This window comes from Aythya ferina, assembly GCF_964211825.1.
Source record: "Aythya ferina genome assembly, chromosome: 22".
NCBI lineage: Eukaryota > Metazoa > Chordata > Aves > Anseriformes > Anatidae > Aythya > Aythya ferina.
The window spans coordinates 3,671,754-3,692,594 of NC_140320.1; the positions used below are offsets into that span (position 1 = coordinate 3,671,754).

Below are 20,841 nucleotides of genomic sequence, written 5' to 3' on the forward strand. Positions count from 1 at the left end.
ACTATTGGACAAGCTGACTCCTGGAGTGTGCAGTCCTTAGAGCAAGTGCACGAGGAAGGAGCATCTTCCACAGGTCAGGCGTCTGTCCTGTTAGCCTGGCTGGATGAGGGGCAGGAAGCCTCACTGCTTTTGACAAATGACCTGTGGTCATGGACAGCACCAGCCATATGTCCTCGTGGTTAATGTGGGACATCTCAGTAAGGACAAGTTGTTTTCTGATGCTGTGCTGTGTAGGTGGGTTCCAGGAGTAAGAATGTACTTGTCGCTTTCTAGTTTGTAGTCTTAGAGTAAGGACTGGTTGTGATTTTAAACTAGGAAGACATTTTCTACAATAAACGTGGGGCATAGAAGTTGGTGCTTTTGACCCCGGTGTGGAACTGTCACTGGCCACATGTGCAAGCAGGTGCCAGTGTTCTTTAATCTTGCCTCATGAGGATCTGGGAGCCTTCCTCACAAACATTGTTATTACACTGGTGTGACATACAGTTGCTGTGAAATACTTAAAGTATGTCTGTACAAGCTGCTGCCATATGCAAGATACACTTGTAAATAACTTCTGCTTAAGGCTACAAGAAAATTCTATAACAAGAGTTAGGGCTGTGTGAACAAACACTGCAACAATCATGTATAAGCATCCTCGAAGGGCTATGCATGCTTAACAGATTGGAGAGTAGCACCTAATTCTGTAGTTATTTTAAATGCTTTTTGATGTCTTGCATGGAATTGTGTGGATAACTAAGCTTGCAGTACCCCTGTAATAGGAGTAGTGCGCTAGATCCTTGTGTTCCAGGAAGGCTGCTAACAGAACAGGTAGGTGTAATAGATGACTAGGGTCAGAAGTAGTTACAAAAGCACTGAAAGCAGCTGGTGTGCAGCTCTAATGGGCTGTAGAAAACCTGCCAGGTAGCTTAAAATAGCAGATGTGTTTATGAAAGCACAGGGAAGTAGGACAATTACTTGTTTCTTCTCCGAGTAGTTTGTTCAGCGCAGAGTATTGATTAGGTAACATTGGACCTGCTGGCAAAAACAATGACAAGACTTATCCAAGATCTAAGTGGTCTGTGCCAGATGGTGCCAGTTAATCTTTGTTTGCTGGCAGCCTGGAAAAATGCTGCATGAGACAGGTTTGTCTTGCTGGCTCAAGAGGTACCCACACCTTGTCTTCCTTGTCTTTGCGTGCCAAATACTTTGTGCAGCTGCTGAAGTCTGTTTCTGAACCAAGGGATGCATTTGAGTCCTTACACATCTGAAATTGCAGATATCAGACTCTTGAGGACTTGTGTAGCTCACTGCACACTCCAGCTAATACTGTGATTATTCTTGGCAGCTTCAAGTTTCAGTCTACTGAAACAAGCTGCTAGAGAAGTGCTCTGTGGCCTGCTTTTTGTGGATCACGTATGGCCTTGTGTGTGCAGGAATCTTCACATCGTCTTTGGGAGGATCACAGATTGAAAAAGGTAAGGGCACTGTTTTTGAGATGCTTATTCTCTGGAGCAGAGCTGCCTTAAGCCAGAGATTCTTCACTTGGGCTTTGTATATGTTCATTTTAGATCTGGAAGAATTGATGAGCCATTTACCGGAGTGAGGAGGGGTCTTGCAGAAGCAGGTAGCATCACCTTCCTGCTGAAACACCCTCTCAAAATGTTGCAAAAGCAAAAGTGCCAGTCTACCAGCTAGGTCTGTGATTGCAAGCGTTTTCTAGACATACATTGAAATCTGCAGATGCTACGCTTCCATTATTCACCCAAACCTGTCTTTCCTTCTGCTCAACATTTAATGGTCCAGTAAGCAGGACAGCAGCATCCTAGAAAGAAGGCTCAGTCATCCTAGCCCTCAATTCTTTCTGCTCTGCTGAAGTGTTTCTATTAATAGCTGGGACAAGGGCTCCTGTCCCACTCTCTTGCTCTCTTATTAGCATGCTTTTAGTTTTCAGCAGAGCTGGCTGATGTGCTTATTGGACCTTGAAGGATTTGCTCCATGTCAGATGCAAGATATGAGTACAAATGCAAGACACGCTTTAAATTCATAGAAGAATTCTCACAGGGATGGTGGTGAAAAACAGCTAAAGATGTGTTGGTGTCCCTGACTTGCATACCAGAGGGATGCCTTTCTCAGTGTTCTTGGTAGGGTGAAATAGGCACCTGGTGTTTTTCATGCAGAATGGATGATCCTGGTTTCAGTCTCTTTTAGTGGCAACGGAGAAGCCTGCTGCTTGAGATCAGAACAACCGAAATGGAAAAGCCCTGTTCAAAAAGCAAACCTTAGGAGTAAGGATTTGTAGCAGTTCATGTGGTTTTATTTCTTTTCTACGGAGGCGAAAGAATTGTTCGATATTGGCAGCAGTGCAGAAACATGAATAGAAATTAATCTGAGCACTTAGAAGTACTGATCTTTATCCAAGCATCGTAAAAAGTTATCTGAAGGTGAATTGCTAATGAGCTTGTTTATAGCTAGCTGAGGAACCAAATGCAACATGCTTGTAGTTGTAAAGCTGAAAGCACTGATGTTATCGCTGGTTTGGGAGGGAGGTCAAGGATTGGCCTGTTTGTCAGAACACTTGAGGCTTTTCACGTCTACTTTTGGTCAAACACTTAAAGTACTTTGAAAAAAGCAGGGTTTAGATGAGGATTGGCAGGAGGTCTTGCCACTTCAGAGATTTTGTTCAGGAACCACAGGTCTGAAGTGCTGATCTCACCCCCGTGATGTGCATGCTGCTCTCACCCTAATCAGTGTACCAGTTTATGCGTTGTTGCGTGGCTGAAACAAACTGCAGAAGAATGAGTTTGGTTTTATTTAGACTGTAGAGAAACCATTTTCAGGCATTCTAGCCAGTTGCTATGTGGACAGTTCTTTTAGTTCTGCTGTTACCAGATGGGAAGAGATAAGCTGATCCATAGATAAGCAGAGAACAGCCTCTTAGCAGCCTGCTCTCTGCAGAGATGGGACAACTTGTAAATGTTTTTTTCTTCTGCTTCACACCAAGTTGACATAAAAATAATGCACGTGTGAGTATATCTATTAAGGAGCAAAAGAATTAGAGAAAAATTAGATGCTTGGAAATCCTCTGAACCCATTTAGGGGATATCAAATGAGTGCAATTGATCTGAGTTTCCAGCACTGTGTTTTGTACTCTTAACCTGTGACAGGTAAAGAGTTTTACAGACTTGTGAATTCTTAGATGGTGAGGAGCTTGAAGCAATGTTCAGGACAGTTGGTTGCTGCTAAGCCAATTTCTTGTATTCCAGATGAGAAATAAGGAGGAGCTCTGTAGGTTTGGTTCATGAGACTTGGTACCTGCATTTTCTATGGCTTAACATGTAACAAGTAGTTTTCCTTCTGCTCCATTTTGAATTGTGAGTTATAGTAAACCTCTCAAAAATTGGGGGAAAACCAAATCCAGCCTGTTCCTGGGTTTTCTTAAAGCCAAAGATAGTTATGAGTTGATAGGTTCTGACTTTGGACAAAGGCTTAGCTCAAATAAGCCTTAGTTCATTTGAAACCTCCTGCCAAGCTTCTGAGAAGTGATGCAAAAAAAAAAGCACATCCATCCCTAGAAGTACCAAGAAGTGTTATGTCCACCTGTGACTCTTCTGCTTAGGTTATCTTTTTTTTGGCTTAAGGCATCTCTTGAATTATTTTATGTGTTGCCAGCATAAATCTAGGATAAAAGCTAGCACCTGCATAGCCTTCAACTATGGCACAAACTAAGGAATACTTGTGCAGAAGTGGATGGAGAAGAAAGTGCTTTATAAATTTTTAAAACACTTTTGAACTATCCAAATATTCATTATAATGCATTATTCAATCAGAAAAGTGCTTTGCAAGGAGCCATGAAATATATCTTCATTGTGAGTGCATCTGTTGTTCCTTGCAAATGATTAGCTGTCACTGCGTTGTGAATTCTTCTTTTTGTGTGGTTAACATGATTTGTTCTAATTAAGTACTGACACTAAGAAGCTAGCTGTATCTAACAGAGCTAGGGGGTTTGGTCATTGCTGCTTGCCAGGTCATAAACGTGGCCGACAACAGAAAGCAGCACCAGTGTTGTGTTGAGGCAGAGCCTGCAGACCTGTGCTTGTGCTCATTGTTACGAGTCCCATTGTTACACAGGCTGGGCTGATAGATAGCACCAGCAGCAGGGGAAGCAGAGCAGGGGAAGACTTATTCTCAGAACTGGCTGATGTTTCTCACTGTCCCTTTTGGTAAGGGAAGGTTGGCAGCAGTGTCAAGAAATAGTCCTGTTGCTGAAGCATAAGAGCTGTGCAACTCCCAAGGTCAGTTTTATTCCCCTCCTGTGTCCTTTAAAAGCAAAAAGTCACTACCTCCAGAAGTACAAGGGAGGCTGCTTCTGGAATTAAAAAGAAATTATGAAGAAAATATTGATAATGCATTTGCCTGGACTTAAAGGGGGGAAAAGCTTTGAAGACTTCAGAGATTCTGCTCTTTTGTGTTCTGGTTGTAGCAAAATAAGTGTAGATGATAACATGGAGTGTTAGAGTGATGTGGGGTAAGAGGGTTTTTTGGTAATAAAGGATGTGGGAGATGCTGTGGCAAAGACCACAGAGAGGCCAGGCAAATGGAGTAGAGTTGGTGAAGGGAAGACTTCCAGGGAAGCTCTTAGTTTTTCTAGAGTGGAAACCACTTTGGGTATGAATGGGGAACTCCAGACAGCATAAGAGTCTGAGAAGATAAAACTTTCATTTTCTGAGGATGAAATTCACTTTAGACAAGAGGTTTGAGTATGTGCTGTGCGGCATGGAGTGATGTGACCTCTCGTAGTGTTTCCTTGGCAGCCCCCGTGGCTCTCGACCTGCTCAACTGTTGGCCTTAGGGAGCTGGAAAACATCTGAGGTGAAAATGCAGGCAGTGGAACGTGGCAGCTGCTTGTTCTTAAATGGGACAGGCATGCATTTATGTACCTGCAAGGTTCCCTGCTCACTAATACTTCTGAGGGATGACTCAGTTTTACAGCTCAGAGCTTTATTCTGCACAAGCATGGAGCTCCATTGCATAGCTGTTCAGCAGAGGCTACGTGTGGCTGGTGGCTTTGCTGTCAAACTTTCTCCTTCATCTGCTTTCCCAGGTTAGATCACTGTAGGACTCTTTCTGAGCTAGCAAAACAAGGTTTTTAAAGGAAGTAGCTGCTAAGAAATAAGCAGATTAGTAGCAAAATAAGTTGCTATAAGATAGACTCTGCTATTTCCCCCTTAGGCTGACCTTCACCTGCTTCACTCCTCTGGCCTTGCTGCTCTTTGTCGAGCTGTTGCACTCCAGATGAGTTGTCCTTCCCATTTGTTGTTGCTGGGCCTTTGTTTGCACTTGGAGGTGGAACAGCTGGGAGGAAGCTCACTGTAAGCTCCTCCAGACAGTTTCTATGGAAACTGTCAGCTCTCCAGCAGGTTCTCCGATGGGCACAAGCTGTGGATGCCTGTGAGTAATTGTTGCATTTACACACTTCTGAACCTTACCCCCGGACACCAGCAGATCTCCAAAACGGTTTCCTAGGTGACTGCATTTTCCATGCTGGGACAGGAATGGCCATGTTAGCAATGCTTAAGCAGTGCTTTCTGCACCTCCTCTTGCTTGTGATGGAGTATCAGGTGAAATCTTGGGGCTCTAGGTACCTGTCTGGGGTATTGTTCCAAGTGGGAGCTGTTGGTCTGCAGTGGGTACAGGAATTATGCATTTCTGTATGAGCTGTCGTGCCCAGCTGGGTTTGTCCTTATTGCATGGCTAATAGTGCTGCTGAATTTCAAAGCAGCTTTTTGTGCTAGGGTTCTGTCCCCTCCCAGCTTCTTGTGCAACTCCAGCCTTCTCCTTGCTGCCAGGGTGCTGTAAGAAGCCCCAAAGTCGTTGATTTTGCATAAGCACTGCTCAGCAACAACTAAAACATCAGTTATCTGCACTATTCTCGTAGTGAATCCAAAACACAGCACCATGCAGAGACTAGGAAGAAAATTAACAGTATCCCAGCCAAAACCAGGGTGGTATTGAAATGCAGTATCAGTAGAATAAATAATGGATGTTTGGAATCAATAAAACTGGTGTGGAGCAGGTAAATCCTCCTCTTTCCAGTAAAATGGCAGCTTAGGGAGTCAGAGTACATTATTTCAAGTTCTTCAGCTGACTGAGACCTTTATTTTAATGACTACATGTAGTCAGTCCTTCTCTTGGAAAAGTGCAAGAGGGTTCTGGTCTGTCACTTCTGTCTTGCAAGGGCATGTTTCAACGCAGCATGTTCATGGTCTGCTGATCAAGGACTGAGGCTTTCCTGTTGGGAGATGAGCCTAGCAACAAAAGCAAGCAGTGGCTGTAATATGTTGCAGGCTACCGACTGTCTTGAAGCTGTGTGCTGTAATACTTCTCCTGTTGCCACCAGGATGAAGTGTAGAAACCACGTATAGCTGTGTGGAAGATGGTGCACCAGCTTCTGATAAGCAGAATTTCTACTTAATTGTATGAATTGATGGACTGGGAATATTCAGTGCAGTGTTCAGTGCCACTGAGCTGATAAGGAGTTGGATTGGAAGTTGCAAGAAATTAGAGTACTTGGAGGGGAAAAGGGAAGGCAGTTAAGGAGAGGTTGTGTGTACTTTAGAGAATGAAATCAGTTACTAAAAATAGGGGAAAATTGCATAGAATTAGGTGGGAGTACTTGTCTTCTAAATTCTGTGGATGAGCTTTAAAATGCATAGAAAGGATCACAAAATGCATACGAAGGATCAGTTTCCATTAAAGAATATTGCTTTAGAGTAATCAGTATGCAATCCTATTGAATTCCGTATCAGTTTCTTTTCTAGGCATCTGTGAAGAGCTTTCTATAAAAGGCTGCAGTTAAACCACGTCGCTTCTGGGTGGGATTTTAGTGGAGAGAGCTTCTGGTCAAGTGCTTAATTGCTAGGAGCTGAAGTTATTCAGCTAGCAGAAAATGCAGAGTGTTCAGCCTGGTCCCTTACCACTACCTACAGACATCCTGCTTGATACTCCGGGTGTTAACAGAGAAAGGTGCCTGCTTCCAGTGGAGAGCTGAAGCTGTTCGACAGCTTCTGTGGCTCAGACTAGAGTATGGGCTTAAAATACTCTAAAATACCTGAATCGAAGGAGAGCACCTTGCTTGTGGTGCCCTTCTGTGGGGCAGTAAGCTGCCTTTATGAAAGTAATCACATTTTTCACAAGTGATTTGAATGCCCTTCTCTTGCTCATTTCTTCCTTGACCGATAACTGCTAAAACCATAACAAGGAACGCTTCGGTCTGTTCAGTATGGACCTCTCTAAAACCTTGTTGGTGCTGTCTCTGGGAGGTGATTAAGATGGTGTTTTTCCATGCTCGTTAAGTGCCTTGGGAGATGCTGAAAGGGCTCTGACTCTGCATTGAGCAGTTCAGCCAGTGGGGACAGAAAGGTGCCTAACCTTTTGTCTCATCTCCCATGAAATCCTTCCAAAGAAGTGCTTTTGTTTCTGTAAGCAGCCATTCCTCATCTGGAAGTGATTACTAACGGTGATCCTTGCTGAGGGGAAGGGAAAACCTGACAGAGTTCAGTCCTGTCAGGTTTCGTGGCTCCTGTTCATCCAGCTGAGTTTGTCTCCTGCATCCCCTGACATCATCGTGCAGTGATGTCAACCCTCTGCGTGCATATAAATGAGTGCACTGCAGTGGCTATTAAACCTGGGACAGGGAAGGGTATGTCTGCTGCCTTTATGTAACCTGGGCACTTCCTTGGGGGAGAAGACTTTCAACTTTCTATTGGCTCTGAGAAAGCCTAGTGCTGGCAGGGCTCATTAATTTTTAATTTAGTCCTCTCCGCTGCACTGCTGTTGTGTTTTATGAGGACATTATGCTGAGATGAAGGCTTGTAAAACAGAATTTCATAGCTTAAAAGGTATGGTCATTATAATAATCTGCATGCTGAACTAGGAGTGAGTGGGTATTTATAGCATGGCTAATACTAATTATTTTTTACTGTGATGTCATCCTCACTGGTCAACTGCACAGTAAGACACAAGGTAGGCCAGAACTCCCTGGGCAGATGACTTTGGTTTGGGGGCCTTACAAATGGTAGGGTGAGTTTCACAGAGGCTGGTGCTGGAGAAAGTATGTCCTAATTCAGTACTATCCTTGTTCTACCCCAGTGGCACGAACACCTGCATCTTGGCCCAAGATTATTGGGCATAGATGCATTTCTGTTCCATCATGATAATTTTGGGATGGAAGACTTTTTTTTTCCATTCATCATGCACTAAAGAGTTCCATCATCTAAGAATGCAGACAGTGCTGCTAGAGCATACTTGGTGACAGCTGCAGCCATGGAGTTGTGCTTGGTTTTGCTGCTAATGGCTTCTGGGTTCTGCTCCTACAGGCCCCTATGTGCTCTTTCATCTGTTTTTGTTAAATCTTATATAAAATATTAGCATGTTTTTCTTCTACTGTTGTTAAAAATGTTTTAAATGGTTTCTTGTGTTACTTGTTAAGTGTTACCTTATGTATTATTGCAATCCAGGATATCAGTGAATTTTTTTTTACCATCTCCATTTGATGTTTTAGGTCCTTATCAGCTTCTGTCTCCCAGGCAGGCAGGATCAGTGTCTCAGATGCAGCTGGGCTGTAAACAGCTCTTACAGAAGTACCTTTGATAGCTGAAATATTTACTTTTTGACAACTTCTTTATGTGGCCTGTGGTCTGCAGTTATCTCCATCTTTGACTCAGTCTTCTGAGAACGATGTGGTGGTTAACTTGATTGGAGCTGGACTGTAGTAGAGTAATTCAGGTTGGAGGGGACCTCCAGAGGTCTGGAGTCCAAGCTCCTGCTCAAAGGTCTGTAAAGAATTTACTACAACTGGTTATCTTAAGAGGAAAAGCTTTGAATGGAAATTGATGAGAAATTTCTTTGCAGTGAGACTTCCCATCACTCAATTGCATATTTTATCGAGGTCCTTTCCTCTGTTGGAAGCTTTGTCTTTGCCCAGCCTTCATGTAGTACAATCCTTTCAATTGGCTATTCCTGACTCCCCCACCTCATAAAAACCAACTGTGTGGGGAAGACTGACAGCAAAGTACTTGCTCAGGTTCCGTTATGCTTCAGGGAAGAAAGCTTTGTAAATTCAAGAGCAAAACAAATTCTTCCTCCATTGAAGGAGCTGTTTTGTACCTACCATGGGCCTTCTCTCTGCAGGATGCACGAAATGGGCTTGTGAATTGGTGGAAGGTGTCTGCCAAGGCACATAACTAAGGTACAGAAAGCACTCCCTCCGAAGTTTCCTTTTAAGATGTTTTTTCTAAAAGCTAAAATTTGGAGTGTATTATGCAGCGGATCACCAGGTACCTCTGTGTGGCTGAATGATGCCGGCAAGGGGCACCTGTTTGCTGCAGGTGGGCTAATGAGTTGCAACTTCACTAGCCCTGCCCCTGGTATTTCATTTAGAGCTTGGAGCTGCTTGTGTGGAAGCTGAGGCTCAACCGTTTCTGAATAATCAGATAATGCTTGTGCCTAGGCCTGTGGAACGCAAGAGGTAATAGATAAAGGTTTTAAAAATTTATCTACAGACTTGCAGGGTGAAATTCTGATCCATTCCGGCATTAGTGACAGTGTACGGGGCTTCAGCTGCCTCTGTAGAATAGCAGGAAATAAATTCATGAATAATGGAGACAGAGTTTGTATTAAAACTACATTATTCAGCAAATCCATCGTTTTCATCTGAAGATCTGCAGTTTGTATCAGATTAAGAACAAGGCTGGGGGCTTGTTTTCTTTGCCTCACAGGAGTAAATAGCTGACAAATATAGAAATAATAAGTACAGGAAACAAAGCTTTAGAATCAACTTAGAGTTGTAGGCAAGCTGAGGGACAGTTAAGTGAAAATTTCTGGCAAAACCTGGTCTGCCCTGTGTGCCACCTGAAGAGTTCAGCGTAAGAATTGTTTCCAGCCCATTTGCTCTTCCTACAAAAAGCGGCCCCCCAGAACAGGGATTCGGAAGACTTCTCTCACCTGAAAATCACAGCAATGTAAATCCCTGAAGCTCCTCCCCTCCCGAAAAAGTTAAAGCACAGGAGGAAGTTTCCAGGCAGCAGACTGCAGCGGTGGTGAATAGGATTTTCACAGCTCGCTAACCTCGTAAGTGTTTAATAAATCTAAGATCCATCCCAAGGATAAGGTGGCCCTGATACCTAAGCAGACAGCCCCTGCCTGCTGTCATCTTTCTTAACGCTGACCCTGCGCAGCAGGACCAATTACCCAGCTAACAAACTGGAGACAAGTGTCTCCTTCTGCGCTACCCTGGCAGCGGGGCTAAAGGTACCGTGGTTGTCATGGCAATGTTGCTTCAGGTGCTGATAGTGTGAGTGGCTGTGATTAAGTGCCTGAGGATTGGGTATGGAGGTTTTTCCTCTTTTGTATGGATTTTCTCGGTTCATCATGTGACCTTGCATTGACAGATTGAGGGATGGTCTTCTCTGAGCAGTCTGATGCCGTGATTACTTGCTGAGGCAAATTGGCAAGTTCAGGACGTAGTAGATCCTATAGACACTGGTAAATGAGTTGCTGTGCTGGGAGAGATAGCTGTATATAAATACACAAAGCCTTTTGCAGGCTGCAATGCAGAGGATGAACAGCTTAGGCTTCCTGTAGGCTCATCTTTTAACTGTTGTCATACTCCTCTGTGCAGGTGAGATGATTGTTTTGTTTCAGTCTGAGAAAAGGATTGATGTGCCTAGCTTGTTTCTTAAGCAATTGCCACCGGTCGCGAAGTTGTAGATCTAAGCAAATGTAGAGTTATGAAGCTGAGGCTCTTGCCAGGGCAGGGTAATTGGGGAGCAATATAATCACACAATTGATGTCCTAATCAGCCAGCTGGTGGCAGAAGGCCCAGTTGGCATCTCAGAAGTGATCTTGAGCATGAGCTGCTTGTTCTCTGGCTAGAGAGTCCCCGTGGAGCGTGAATGCTTTACTTCAGAGAAGTTGGCTGCTTGGCCCTTTGGCTCGTGACCCAGCGTTTAAAGTTCTGAGACCTCTTTCAGCTTGGAAATGAAGAAAACGCAGGACTAAAAGGCAGCGCTGAAGCTCTTGCCTTGTTTTTATATCCTGGTTGTGTGCATATCGCCCTGATAAGTCTATAGGCTTATCTTTTGTCAACTGGTGTGCCATAAACTATAAAGAACCATGAAATACAGTCACTCTGGGTTTATAACTGAGTGTAATTCCATTATGAAATAGTTTTGCTTCAGAGGTGAAAACTATATCCAAGTGTACAAGGGGGATGAGTGAATAGAAGCTCTTGCAAATGCCAGCTGACCTGGCATAAATTTGTGAGCAGCTAGGTAGTTTGTCTCACTTGTCTTATTCCTAGATTGATTTTGATTACTGCTGTTGCTTGCTATGAAGTGGAATCTTTTTTTCCTGGAAGTGGCTACGTCCTGCAGTGATGAGTTAAAAACAGCCTGTATGCAGAAAGCCAGCTCAGGGCTATGTGCTGGGGATGGTGCTGGTAAATCCTGGGGTTAGGAAAGACAGGAAAGATGGATGCATTGTTCCAGCAGAACGGGTAGAGGTGTAAGGCTGCTTTTTTAGAAGCAGTTGAGATGCAGAACAAAAGGGATGCAATAGAAATTGGTGTTAGAGGTGAGACAGTGTTGTAGTTGATAGTTTTGTAGAATGATAGATTTGGGGCAAGTTTTCAATAGCTGTCTTATGCAGGTGCTGTTAATGATGTCATGCTCCGCAGTGGCAATATCTTTGGGAAGGTCTGTTTCTTCCCTTGTACTGGGTTCCAAATTGACTTTTGGATGCAAACAATTCAGTAAAATGTTAGACACAGGACAACTAAAGTGAGGCTGTGATGCAGGAGGCTAAGAACCAGGTGCCAAACTGCCCTGATGACTTGATACCGACTCGTTCAGGAATCTTGGGAAAAGCTGAAATAGAATTTGTCCTGGCAGGCTTGTTTGATGTCAGTGGTGCTGATGGACCTTGAATAACTTAACTCCTTTTAATAGGTTACAGGATACGGAGGGTAAAGCAGGGTCACCTAGGGTGTGATGCACAGCATTAACTCCAGGCAGGTTTTACATATCTCCAGAGGAGTTTCCACAGCTTCCCTGGCTGACCTGTTCATTTCCATCACCCCACTGTGAAGTTTTCCCTCATATTCAGATGGAACTTGCAGAATTTCAGTTTGCTGCTTCTAGTTATAAAACAATTAGGATTGTTTTCTGCCCACAGAATGAGAATGCTTTCTGTAGTCCTTCTTGTTGGCCCTCTCAGACTGGTAGTTCCTAAGGCTCAGCTGTTCTGGCAGTAGCTATGGGTCAGAAGGAAGCTAGTTGAGCTCCTATCTTTGGGCTGAGGTCCAGCTGCATTCTAAGAATGGGCTCCAGTTCTGTACTGCTGGATCCAAAGTGGTTCATTAATTTATTTTGCTGGAAATAGCATTTGTGCCCTTCGGTGATGTGGAACATTACTTAGTATTATGGCTGTGTTAGGGCATGCACCTTGAATGACAGCAGGCGAGGTAGTGATTTGCATACAGAAAGCAAAAGCCTTTACACAGTGCAGATAATGCACATTGTAAAACAGTTACAATAACATTCACTGCAGCCATGAAAACAATTTTACAGCAGATTAAACACACTTAGAAAAAGGAAAAAGATGAGAGAGAAAGCAAAACCAACACTAAATTAGGGTTTAGTCAGCAGCAGAAGAACATAAGAGAAAATGAATGTTCCAACTGTCCTCTACTGCATAGTTTTTTCCAGGCCAACTGTTCTGCTCTAATCTATTTTGTTGGGCTACAGTTTGAATTGAGGAACTGTTTTCTGAAATCACGCCTGTTAGTGAAGAATACGAGAGCTGAGACAATCAAATAGTGCTTGGATCAGCAGCTTTGTCTTGGGGTGCGCTGAGCAGAGCGCTGCTGGCTGGTGCTGAGGGAAGAAGCAACTGTCCTGCTCTTATATATAACTTGGTATAGCTGATATTCTATGACTGGAAGACAAGTTGCACTGTTTTCAGACAGAGTTAATCTGGAGACTTGGTGTTCCTTCTTTGTCAGGTCAGCCTCAGTGCTCAGGAATAGCAGTGTCCATCCAGCAAAAGGCTCAGACATTTTGGTGGGTTGTTTAGGCTGTAGCCACCTGTAGGTGTGAAGTATTTAATGTGTTACAGAGCATGGTGTTGGTTCTTGGGCATCATTTGAAGCCTTTCTGTCAGGCACTGTTAGGTGAGTGTGGTGTTGCATTTCAGGCAAATGCCAAGGTCTGATCCAGGCCAGGTGTTGAATGGCTGCAGGCTGCAGGAACCCCAGTGCCTTACGCCGAAAGCTGTTGTAACCTGCAAGTGGCTGTAAACAAAAAATCCTGGTTTTCTAGATGAATGATCAGTGTTTTCCCACCTCTGGTGGCTCTACCATATAAGGAGTGAGATCCTCTGTAATGCTGTGCTGTGGGGAGGTTTAAGCAAGTCTCCACGGCTGATAAAGCCGCGGGAAGGTGCATTGCCTTCTAAGCATAAAGGGAAAATACTTCTCTACCTTGCTGTAAACGTGTTGTGCTGTATGCATAGGGTACGAGCATGCCAGCATTTATCAGCAGATGGCCTCTAACGTGACAGGCCCTGTCCTGGTATTTGCATGCACTGCTCTGAGAATGTCTGTAATGGAATATTGCAGAAGTTTTAACTATTGAAGGGTGAGAGGAGGTTAAATGGAAGTCAAGGAGTTGATTCTATCAGGATCTTCAGGGATTTTCCAGTCTGGCAGATTCATTACTGTCAGAAATGATAACTGATTGTATCTGAAGAGGTCAGAGGAGGAGTAATTTAGATCGTGTCCATTACTTGTCAGCAAATAATGCTGCATAGAGCTGCAAGGAGTGAAATGAGTGTCTGACATTATCAGTAGCTCTCCCATTTGACATTTCAACGAGGGCTACTAGTTGTGCTCTTATACATATGTATCTTAAGCTTTAATTTATCATTACTCCTCTCTTGGTAAGGAGAGATACCTGTGGGAAGTGTGCAGTGAGCCAATTTGCTCTGGTGGCTAGGAAAGGCCAGTAACAGAAACTTAGGAGACAGTAAATTTTACTGCAGACACGTGGCTGTGCAGTCATTAAAAGCTGGCATGGGGCAATGCTCTGCTAATCACATACCCATATTGTATGCAACTCTTCCAAAGTATTGTTTGTGCTCTAGCTCGCAGCACAAATACATCCTCAGTTAGAAAGTAGCTGGCGGCAATTGCATGTTCAAATAACTTTAGCTCTTGCAGAATGTCATTGTTTCTGCTAAATAGAAACGTGAAGAGGTAAAATACTTGGTTGGGGGGATTAGTTTAACTTTATTCCTCTCTGTCCTTATGTATGTGTTTAAGAGCTGAGTCTGGAGGAGGGGTTCCTTTATTGTCTTGCTATTCCAGTGTTCCTCAGCATCTGGAAGACACTTGCTAGTGAGGTGGCTGCCCAGTGCCTGCCAGTGTTCAAGAGGCATTTGGATAATGCCCTTAGATAATGTACTTTAACTTCTGGTTAGCTCTGAGGCTAACCAGATTGGATTCCATCTTTGTAGGTTGCTTCCACTGAATTATATGCTGGGAAATCTTGCAAATCTTCTCTAGAAGAGCCATCAGGAGTATACGTAACCCCCAGTGCAGTGTTTGATACCAGGAGCTGAAAGGCAGGTGTGCTGCTAGGTCTGTGGGCAGGCTCAGCTGTTGGAGGCACTACATTTTGTTACTGCTTTTCATCAGTTCTTTACCTGGCAGATGTCCCTGCTGGCATATAGCCTTTTAAAACAGAGGCCACTTAACTCTGCAGTTTACTGTTGTAACATACTCCTCTCGCTCTTCAAGGCTGGCTGCATGACCTCTGTTTGCCAGGCCGGGAACTGAATATGCATGGGACTGGACTGGGGCAATCTTCACGTGTTAACCTATGTGTGCTGAGCTTTCTATAAAACATGTGCGAGCCTTTCTGGCTGCCCTTTGGCTTATCTGGATGGTTAGTCAAGAGCTTTGCCATTCTGAAAAGCTGCATTCCCCAATCTGAAGGGCTAATGGGGCACCTGCATTGCAGCTGCTGTGCTCTCCCAAGAGTTGACCCTCATGTCTGTGGATATTCTGGCTCACGGGTATGTAACTTGCTTCCCTGCTCTTCTAAAAGTCAGACTCTGTGGAGGTGTAGTGGTACTGATTAATAAGTAGGGCTTGAAGTATATTTTTTTCTTCCAAGGCTCTTTATGGGAATTGCTCTCAGCAATCAAGAGATGGAAATCAACTGAGATATCTTTTTCTTTATGAAGTAAAATGAATAGTATCTTGTGCTTGCTATAATTTCAAGGGTGTAAAACCTGTTTATGATAGTGGAGTTTGTAATTCTGTATCAGCAGTTTTATTTTAGCAATGTTAATGGAGTGCATATTAGAGAAATAACTTTGAATAGCAAATCAAGTAGTGCAGAACAGTGACAGGCCTGAGATGGATATGCATGGGACAATTCTCCTGCAAAGATCAAAAAAGCTCTTTAAAGTGTTGTAGATTTTGTCAGTCTCAAGATGCCCAGAATATGGGCGTGGAGTCCACCTCAGGGCAGGTCAGTAGATTTTTTCCTTGCTAGTCTTGTGTGGAATAGACCCATTATTAAACTAGAACTTGCGCTGGATTTTGAAATGCCTTATATCTGTTCAGTTCCAATGTGGTTGCTAGGAATGACTTAAATCTAACATGAACCAAGTTGCCAAGTCAGTGGAAGAAAGTGATGCACTACAGAAAATGAAAGGCCGTTGGGAAGGCAGTGGCTGAGCAGGGACCTGTGTTTATTTACGTGGGCCTGTAATGAAGCTGTTCCTGTCCTGTGTTGTAGAATGATGTCTTTAAATGAGGGTTGGTAATCCTATGTACATCTCCAAAGCAGATGTGTTCAAACAAGCCTTGAAGGAAATGCAGTGTGTTTGTAGCCGTACTCGGTGTGGCCAGCAGCAGACAGTGTGGAAGTCATTGTTAATAATGTTCGACTCCAGCCAGGGAAAAAGCCCTCTTGTTTACACGTGGTTAAAGCGGGGTTGTGACCTGCAGGGCACAGAGCAGGGAAGATGGAATGAATATCAGCAAATGCTCTCCCGAGGCACTACGCGAGGACATGAGCCAATTCTATTGCCAGTAATGCTTTTTGTGGTACTTGGGTTTTAAGTCTCCCTTTAAAGTTACTGATCCAGCGTAACTCTGAGATCAGATCCGAGTCCCAGTGCTCTAGGCAGATGGCTGCTTTGATTTTTCAATCTTGATACTGCTTTGTCTTATAACAGACTTGCAAAAGAAATGGAGTATTTTGAAGATATGGCTGTTGGTCTTAAGCTGATTACTATTTATTGCTCACTTCAGCAAAGTGAAGAGCCTGCCTTTTGGGACCCAGGCAGAGTATACGTATCAGCTCCTGTGAGCAAAGCAAGAGAAACGCTCTGAGTGAACGACTGAGCAGGAGAAATGGGAAACTAGCAGTATTCCTGGGTTTGGTTGCTTGTGAGTTGGCACTCCTGGCCAAAACGGGTTAATCTGTGCTTGAAAAGTGCTTTTATTGTGTTTTGGTGCTTGGTATAAACACTTGGGTATCAAAGAGCATAAAAGTTGCAAACTTCCCTTTAAGTATATGCAGAGAATCACCTGGTTCTGTGAATTTTAGTAATGAGGAGTGTGGGGGAGTGTTTCCTGCTGGCAGAAGTTCAGCAGGCTGCAGTCCCTTTCCTCTTGCAGGGTGGATAGCGAGTCATAGGGAGCTGCCATGTCTGCTAGCAGGTCTCACGGCTGGCTTTCATTTTCCTGTGGCTTTTTAGTAGAAGCTGACTGGATTTACTCTAACATGGAAACCAGGTGAAGTGATTAGAGGGCAGCCCCAGCTGTAAGTGTCTGTGTAACTTCGCACATGCCAGGCTGTAATGCACAGTTCTAATGTAATAGGTAATAACTTTGTGTGTGCTGACATGTAATGTTTTTCTTGCATTTCAGTCTGCTACCTGATGTCTTAATGAGCTAAGTCCTCCTTCAGTTACAGTGGAATTAAATTCCTGAATTGCATTGGATGTAGCTCTTCAGATTTTAACAAATCTGTTAGAGCCCTTTTCAAAAATTCTTTTTCCAATGAGGTTCAGTTTGTGTTCCTGTAACTTTCTTGTGCAACTTCAGCAAAGTGTCGAGAGCTGAGCAGTACATCTGAGGCAGACCCACAGTCAAGGATAGCATTTAAATGAAGAGAGCAGAATACCACACCTGTTTGCATCCCAAGTACATGATGGAGGTTTGGTGAGGGCAAAGGTACCACGACACCAAACCATAAAACTAGAGGTGGAATTTCGGGGTAAGGGGGATGCAGAATGAGGTGGGCCACGCTGGTGGCTTGTTTCAGCATGGCAGAGGAGATCTCTCTAGCCACATGGGGTGGAAAGTAACTTTCTCTTGAATATAGTATAGTTTTGTAATAGTCACCGGGTCTGGGATCTCTGGAAGAGCTGAGGGGGATTTACTTGCCTGCAATCTTATCTTCAGACTTCTCAGTATTTTGACACCTCTTGGCAATTTTCCTAAGTGCTTAAACTGCACATTACCGTGAAGAATGTTTTTAGGCAGCTACATGTTCAAATTGGGTAAGGCTTATTTACTGTCTGACTTCTGGCTCTGTTGGCATTTATTTCACTAAACACTTTCTGCTAAATGAGTTATTTTTCAGTTAAATTGAGCAGGTTCCCACACTTGCATTTTCTTTCCATTTGCATTTTCCTTCCCTCCTGTCAGTGTAAATCGTACAGCTCCATAGGTAAAGGAAGCTTTTTATTAAAAAGTCCAACATTTTTGGACACAGGGTGTGATAAAAGGGGAGGAGAACCAGTGAAGGTCTAGGAGAACCTTGCAGCTTTCAGCTATTGAGTGACATAAGCTGCTTTATGAGAGTAAGAACTCTTTCATTTTACCTTCCTCTCTTTGAGGAGTGACAACTTATTGATGAAGCCAGGGGAGTTTGGGGTGGAACCAAATAATTACCTTTCTGAAAAGGCGCTGTAGGGTGCCAAGATCGATAGTTCTAATTCAGTGGTCTTCCACATACCTGGCATCCTTACTGTGCATTAAGTGTCCACAAAGTGATGACTCGACAGAAGTGTTTGGATTTCTTTTTGAAGGGCTAATGGCATGTTTGCTTCTGACTTCCTGTGTGTTGTGTGGAATGCCTACCCAATCTTATAGCACTTAGTGGCCGTGGAGAGATGAAAATGCTTTGAAGGTGATTCTCTTTTCCTGCAGGTCCTTGAGAACCCTTTTCTGTCTCTGAGCTCTTCCTGCCTTAACTGCAAACTGAGAAAAAGGGAATAGGTCTTGTTGAATCAGCCCTACTTCCACGCTGCCTTTGGTAGGTAAGGGAACTCACTATGGTAGAGGTGCCATCGTGCTGTCAGCGAGCTGCAGGGTTGGCACGGTCCCCGTGCCATGGAGGTGCCACTGCAGCAGATTTGTCCACTGAAGTTTAGTTCTGGGCATGCAGGCTGAGGCAAGGGACCTGAAGAAATGAAATCTGCTTCTGCTTGTAGCTGGGTCTATTTATCTCCAGCTTATTTCTTGTTTAATGAAAAACACTTTTTCAAGGTTTTCTCTTGTGTGCAGTAAGGCGGCCTTAATCTTCAGGGTAATGTTTCTGTTATTGTAAAACAGTTTACTTTGCACTTCAAGAACTGAATTCCTCTGTTTCGGTGAGACTAAGGCTCGGGTTATTTTTTAGCACAGACAAAAATGTAAACTTAAAAAGTGACATTTTTTTAAAACTAGTGAAATAAAAGCAAACTTGAGGTTTTAGTACTGTATGCGAGATTGGGTGAAATTGATCACTTCAGTCTACAGCCAACTAATTTAAAATGCTAAGTGAAAAACACTGCGTGTCCAACAGTGCAGTTGTAGTATAAGAGGAATGTGTCAGCTGTTGCTGTTGAAGCCTTGACTGTCTTGCTTTTTACGGTGATAACCTCCTGCGCAGACTTTCTTACATGAGTCCTGTCCCTTTTTGGATTCAAGTCTTTTACTATAGTTTCAAACACTTAAAGTCATTATCAGGCTCAAAAATCTTGAGATAAGCCTTGGCCACTCAGGCAGGCAGACAGATAACATCCATCTGCCTCAGAATGAAAGCCGGCTGACATGAATACTGACCCTGCGTCCCCTTTGGGGATATTATTGTCTGGCAGTGGCAAAGGCATACACTTTGGAATTGTAATTCTGATGAGCCCCGCTTTGTGTTCTTGGCCAGAATATCTCTACAGCCCAGACACAGCTAGATTGTGTTGCTTAGCAATGCATTTCTGCTAGAGCATTGTACAGACCTGAGGTCTTGTAAAGTTTTCTAGGCTGATCTCTTGCCTCTAAAAATTAAGACTTGAGCAATGGAAAGAGATCTTACAAGAATCTCTGCAAAAGCCGAATACTGGACCTTTATTTCCTGAGTTTGTAGGAAAAAAAGCGCAAATGTAGTTTGGAAGACATTTGCAAGCAAAAGATGGGAGGGTAAGAATGAGCGCCTTTGTGCAGCGATGCTGTTGTGATTTTAAAGCTTACAGTGTCTGAGCGGTGCCTAAAAAATTCACCTGTCAGAGCTCCCAGCCAAAAGTGGATCCTAACCTAGATGTTCTTTGGACTATCCAGTGAGGCAGTCAGAGGAGCACAGCTACTGCCCTCCTTGAGGGAGTTTCTGTAGTGACAGCATCTTCTAATGAGCTGCTTGGTGTCAGGACCGATGCTTTAAAAAAAAACAACTTGTATTAGAACATGCCTGATCTACGAGGAGACAGTACCTGGCAGAGATAACTATATTACATCTGCTGATGAATGTCTCTACGTAGAATAGATCTCCAATAACCTGTACAGGAAAGTGCAGGTTTAGTAGTAGTGATATTAGATCATAGCCAAAGAACTGCCAGACCCTGTTGTCTCTGAGCTGGTTTGGCTGAAGGTTGTATCAAAGGAATATGACTTGGGCTTCTCTTCCACAACGGCCCTGGTGCTTTGTAATGATCACTTTGGATTTTGATAACAAGCATGGACTCCCTGAATGCATCACTACAGAATGTTTCCCGTTTTCACTTGTTCTTGTGGAAATTAGGATTTGTAATGTTCTTCAAAATACTGTATTGCGGGAGCAAGGGAGTTGGGTGTTCTTATCCTTGCTTCAGATGCTTCTGGGGTTGAGTTAAATACCCCCTTACAAACCATTCAATTAAGAAGGGGATTTAAAAGTTAAGATGACCCACTGTGGTCTTCCACTTGTCTGCTAACACTCGGGTGCTGCTCATACCTCATGATAGAGCAAAGGAAAATGGCGTTGATAAAATTCAGACTTTTGTAGCATTCCTGGGCTTTTTACTAACTTGGCTCCAATGACTGTTGGACGTGAAATTGCTCCAGCTCCTCAGTTTTTGTCTGTCTCATTAAGGGCTATAGAAGTTTCATGGCGAGCTCGCATTTTTGGATTTCATTTGATATGAGCCACAAAGTGGTGAAGATGCATGTAATGGGATCTTCTTGCAATGTTATAGACTCCTAAAACTGTAGGCTTCAGCCTGCTTTGCTAAAAGCAGTCTTGTGATTTGTTTGTATGTGCCCATTAAGATGCAAAGAGTGGATTTATGGCCTGTTGTAGCCATTTGGGCTCCAATTTTGACTGTGAAAGGGATGCTGCTGCTTCAAGATTTCATTGCTTAGCAGAAAAATGTTCAAACTACAGTTCTGAACTAGGAAATTGTGCTGCTTTAGTAATTGGAAGTTTGCTTCCAAACAATCAATAACAAATGTCATAAAGTACCAATCTATTCAGAAAATTAATTGGAGAT

The 20,841-nt window shown here is 43.5% G+C and overlaps 1 protein-coding gene and 1 long non-coding RNA gene across 3 annotated transcripts in view; both read left to right on the plus strand.

The window, feature by feature from the left end:
- LOC311422437 (uncharacterized protein) overlaps positions 1-20,841 on the plus strand; it is a 128,365-nt gene that overhangs the window by 69,771 nt on the left and 37,753 nt on the right. The gene's annotated exons all lie outside the window — the stretch shown is intronic.
- LOC311422440 overlaps positions 9,440-20,841 on the plus strand; it is a 33,641-nt gene continuing 22,239 nt past the window's right edge. Inside the window, exon 1 of one of the 2 annotated variants that reach the window (XR_014685361.1) lies at positions 9,440-10,110. This is a non-coding gene — a long non-coding RNA (uncharacterized lncRNA). The remainder of the gene's footprint in view (positions 10,111-20,841) is intronic. The other variant, XR_014685362.1, reaches the window with a different exon arrangement.